Source organism: Cibotium barometz, chromosome 5 (assembly GCF_041138505.1).
Source record: "Cibotium barometz isolate CiBa-2024 chromosome 5, ASM4113850v1, whole genome shotgun sequence".
NCBI classification, from domain to species: Eukaryota; Viridiplantae; Streptophyta; class Polypodiopsida; order Cyatheales; family Cibotiaceae; genus Cibotium; species Cibotium barometz.
The window spans coordinates 63,395,751-63,401,375 of record NC_141050.1 but is presented as its reverse complement, the minus strand read 5'-3'; positions in this window follow the sequence as shown (position 1 = coordinate 63,401,375).

The following is a 5,625-nucleotide window of genomic DNA, read 5'->3' as shown; positions in this document are numbered from 1 at the left end:
ATTTGGATTCTGATTGAAAGATGATGATTTTTGAATTCTAGTTGAAAGAAGATAAGTTGAACAAAACCACAATGAGGATGAATGGGGGGAATCCCAGCGATGATGGTAGTAACTGGAAGATGATTATAACTTTCAGCAGATCACTATGAGATTAGTGGATTGTACTGACTGATTGTTGCTGTATGACCTTTGATCTAATGGATCTAATAAAGGAATGACAACTTGAGAACTTGCATAACTGAAATTTTTGTGAGGAATGTTCAGATGGAATTTTCGGTCTGATGGACCATTATTGTGTTAAGGATATGAATGTTTTGAATGAATTATTCTTTGGTACTGAGTTATGTATGTTCTTCTTGTAGAAGGGATTTTTATCCCAGGATTCTGTGGGGGGACTGACCAGTCTATAAAGAACCCCAAAATCAGTTGGATTTAAAGTCAGATTTGAATAATAAATAAAGTGGTGTTTTTTCACCTGAGCGTCTTGGTTATTTTGGAAAACAAAGGGACTTAACAAGAATTTTCCTATTATTGATAGGACCATGGATGGAGGTCGCTCTGGTGGGAATGTTAACTCCCAACTCGATGAGGAAGAGCTCGACCCGAATGATCGTAAAACTCTTCATTGATCGTAGCCTGGACCTTTCGAGGGTGACGACGGGGAAAACTTGGGTGAGATTGTGGTGAAGTGGATCAAAGCAAGAGAAGAATACTTCGATATCACTAGGTAAAATGAGAAGAGTAAAATGGCTCTTGCAAGGCTGAGGATAGTAGAAACAGTTAGAGTGGCATGGAGAAACCAAACCGTCTGGATCGGAACACCCAGACATGGAACGATCTCAAGATTTACCTAAAAGAGATTCTGTCCTCCCGGCTTTTTGGAAACCAAGATGAACGATTTCTTAGAGTTAACCCAGGGGAGTAGAACTATTGAAGAATATCATCAAGCATTCGCACTCCTCCTCACGTACTCGCCACCACTCGATGAAGAGCAGCTGTTGGCTAGGTTCATTTAGGGGGACTGAACGAACCTTTGAATATCCTAGTGAAGAACGCCAAGCCAGTTTCCATGGTCGAAGCAGTGCGGATGGAGAAGGATTTCGCGAAGGCGTTTGATGTCAAGGTCCCACCAAAGCTAGCACCATCATTTTTCAAAAGATTTGTAGCTCCAAAAGGTGATTCCAATGTTCCATTACCTAAGAGACAACAAGGTCAATCTCAGGATATGAGAATTTCCAGAATGGAAGAAAGGTCTTTTTCTCGGAACACAATTCCCTGGAATTCAACTTTAGAAGTTCCACCCTTGAACAAAGAAGTGAAATGCTATAACTGTCAAGGATTTGGACATCGCATTATGGATTGCCCAAAACTCCTTTTGGATCAAGGTTTTCAGGGCAGGGAAGTCAAGGACCAAGATTCCAGACTCCAGCTCTTTCTTTCAAGATCAGGTTCCAAATCAGGGAAATCCTAGAGCTACACCCTCTAACCAACCCTCAGTTTCAATCCAAAGTAATGCAAGACCTCCGCCTCAGAATAGGGGAAGTTAAAGAGAGATGTTCCCAAATCGGTCTTCCACTTCCAAGGCAGTAACGTTGGAAGTGATTGAAGAGGAAGAAGATGAAAGAAACTGGTCCAAATCTTGTCCAAATTGAGTCAAACTGAACCTCAAAAATTCTAGAACCCAGTTGGACTTGGTTAGTGGCTCCCTCACCTATAAATAGACCCTGAGTCATTTGTAATAAAATATTAGAGCTATACTATGCCAGTATTATATTAAAATAATCATATTTTCAATTATCCCTTAAATTTTTTCCTCTCTTGGGAGATTGGAGCTCTCTCTCTCTACAACAACTCTTGGAGTTGCTCTTCTCCTTTTGGTGGACCAATTGATTGGTCAGGGACTTTATTGCAATTAGAGAATCAAGCCAAACTTGGAGGTAAAATCAATTTTTATGTTTTTTTCCATTTTTCTCACTAACTTTCTTCTTCTCAACCACTCTCAAGCTTGAGAAGCTTTCTAAATGATTGTTTTAATTCAAATCAAGCTTTCCTTTAAAGTCTTAATGTTTAATTAACAGCAAGTTAATCTTTCTACTTATTTGTAATGCTTTTAAGTAAATATCTCTCTCTAAAAGAATACCCATCTTTATGGCTAAATCCCTTGGAAAAGCATGCTTCTCAATGATAGTCTCTTAATTCAAAACTAAACTCTAGGCTTGATAAGGTAGAGATTAAGAAAATGATATTTTCATGATTATGTGCTATTAAAATAATGGTAAATTCTTTTAGATTGTTTATGAGTAGTTGAAAACTACTCTAATTCATTCCAAATGAGAAATGGATTATCCTAACAATTTGGGAAAAGAGAAATGTTGAAATTAGCTTAATCTAGCGGAATAATCATAGTTATGTTTAATTTTATGGTTAAAATTATGATTTAAATTCATAGTTTGATTTTAAGCATAAAAGAGGAACTACTATCATATTTTCATTACAAGCTTTTATTCTTTAGAAAAAAATTGAGAATTATTAGTAATAGCAGCAGTGAAGCTATGGCAAAATTTTTAGAAAATAATGCATATCTTATTTTTATGCATAATGCTAAAAGAGGACTTCCTACCATATTCTAGGATTGGACATCCTATGCAAAAAGAATGATTTTCATCATATTCATGAGAAGTAAATTTTTTATAATTATGCACAATTAATAGACTATGAGAAAAGAGTAAATTTATTTTTATACAAAAAGAGGAATTCCCATGATATTTGAGATCCAAGTAATTGAATGGTAAAAGAGGAATTTTTGGTAAATTTATTTTTATACAAAAAGAGGAATTCCCATGATATTTGAGATCCAAGTAATTAAATGGTAAAAGAGAAAATTTTGGTAAATTTATTTTTATGCAAAAAGAGAAATTTCCATGATATTTGAGATCTAAGTAATTAAATGGTAAAAGAGAAATTTTTGTAATAATTCAAATCATGAGTATTTATCAAAAGTGAAATTTTGAGCATTATTATTTTATTGGGAAATATGGGTAGAATTGATTTTTGTAAATCCCATGAATCTTTTACTTGAAAAGAAGAATATTGAATATATTTTACTTGAGAAATTTGAGAAAGAATATGAAAATATCCATCGAGAAAACTTGGATAATTCTTATTCACACGAAAAGAGAATCTGGAATCCCTAGGAGGATCGAGGATCCAATGAGTAAACGAAAGTTTAGATTTAGGTCTCATTAATGAAGCTTATAAGGAATGAAAATACAATACGTAAATGCTCTTTCTTTGAGTTTTTACTATTCAGTTCTGATAAGTTTTATTTTTCCTTTTTTAACCTTCAACAACACTCTGATACGTAGATTCAATGGGATCGAGAAAAAGTACCTTTAACTAGGCCAAGCAATTGGCAAAAACTTAGAAAATTCCTATCAGTATCGAAAGTAGAAAACGGTACTAAAAGTGGATGTGATAAGATGTGATGTGGATCTGAATGAATGCAAATGAATGTGATGGGATGTAAAAGGATGCGATGTGATTAGATGAGATGTGAATGTGATAAGAGGAGATGTAAATGTGATGTGATAAGATGTGTATGGATGTGAATGTGAGGAGATGTGGATGAGATGTGATGTGATGTAAATGGATGTGAAAGTGAATGTGAGGAGATGTAATGTGATGTAAATGGATGTGAAAGTGAATGTGGATGAGATGTGATGTGATGTAAATGGATGTGAAAGTGAATGTGATGCGATGTGAATGAGATGTGATTCGATGTAATTAGATGTGAATGAGATGTGATGTGATGTAAATGGATGAGAATTAGATGTGATGTGATAGATGTGCATGTGAATGAATGGATGGATATGGATAGATGTGAATGTGAATGAATCAATGGATGTGGATGAATGTGATGAGCTGTGAATGGATGCGTGATATTAATGGATGAGATGTGTTGTGGATATATTGTGACGTGATTTGATGACGAGATATATGTGGATAGATGTAATGAGATGTGTTGTGACGTGATTTGATGACGAGATAGATGTGGATAGATGTAATGAGATGTAATATGATGTGATTGGATAAAGGATGATGGGAATACATATGACTGGATGTGGAATAAGCAATGTGAATTGATGTAGAAGAATGTGGAATAAGCAATGTGAATTGATGTAGAAGAATGTGGAATAATGAGAAATGATGTGGAACAATATGGAAAGATGAGAGTTCGTTCAAAAACTGTATTTATGACCTGTTTTAAATGACTTTTTTATGTCAAGAATGATGGGGAAGCATTTCGACTATCTTCTAAATGAGGTTGTGGAGACCTAAGTGATAAAGTTGCAACAGCTGACGGAGAGTCAATGGAGGACGTCTCGCGTAGCAAGGTCGGCCGAGGTCTTAACCAGCCTCGATTCGGTTTAAATAGTGAGCTTCCGGTATGGTGGATGAGGAACCAAGGAAGAGGCCTATGAGAGTGAAGTGCTAGGTGACTTGCGAAGGAACCTAGAGGGTGCTGACCATACGGTGCCCGGGCTCTGGGTTGCCGAAGATACCCACATGTGCGTCGGGGAAGAAAATGGAATAAGGAGTTAGAGTTGTTTCCTGAACTTGGGTATGGATCTGGTTGATTGGCCCTGCTGGTTCTGAAGAACGGATGAGTCCATGGCTCTTTTATATGGATCTGTTGGTTGATCTTGCTGATCTTCACAATGGACAGTCCATCTGGATTTTCTTATGTGATTATATTTTCGGGTACTATGAGCTAGGAACTATTGAAAAGGCCCCTGAGTGAACAGGTGGTGAGCGTTCTGGTTGCCAATGATGCCATAGGTACACCAATGAAGGGATGATTGGAAATTAGAATTCAAGCTAGATATTTTGGAGGAATATGATAAGTGATACTATGGTTTTATTAAAAGATTGTTTTAAAGACGACTGAATTTGTGAAATAGGCAATTTCATATTGGGTGTGTAAGTGGTGTGACTATCTTGAAGTTTGCTTGAAGCACCAGCTAGGGGGCTTGGGAACTCTTTTCCCTGGTACCCGGGGCAAAACATAACCAAATTTCTAAATGGATCCTATCACACTACAGTGGTTGGGCTGTTGGCTAACCCATGGGATTGGATGGGGTTAGGCTAGACTGATGGATCCCTAAAATGAGACTCAATTCTGTTAAGTTACGATAGTTAAAGTAAATCCTGGATGACCCATGTTCTATAGAAAAGAATCAACGGTTGTGCCTCTTGACGAGGAAAAAAGCGTTGGACGCTATGATCCAAGTGCAAGTCTCTTCCTTGATCTGTTCATGAGACTAATGGGCTTGGTCGGATTAGCTTGGTTAGTGAAGACCTTGACTACATTAGAATAAAATTATCCCGGAGAAAACACTCGTGCTTTCAGGGCGAAGGAAGTTTTTCTGGGTTCGATTTTGGAAGAACCGAGGGATTAGTCTCTTTTCCAGATATCCGTGGGTGAGGCCCTGAGTGAGAGGCTCTGCCTTGCACAAGAAGTGCTACTTTCGCTACTAGCACCTCAGAATTTGTTGCACGGAGGGGGCAGGGATCTTTCAGCTGGTATCACAGAGCGAATTAGCTAAAGTGGATCAATCGAGAAGC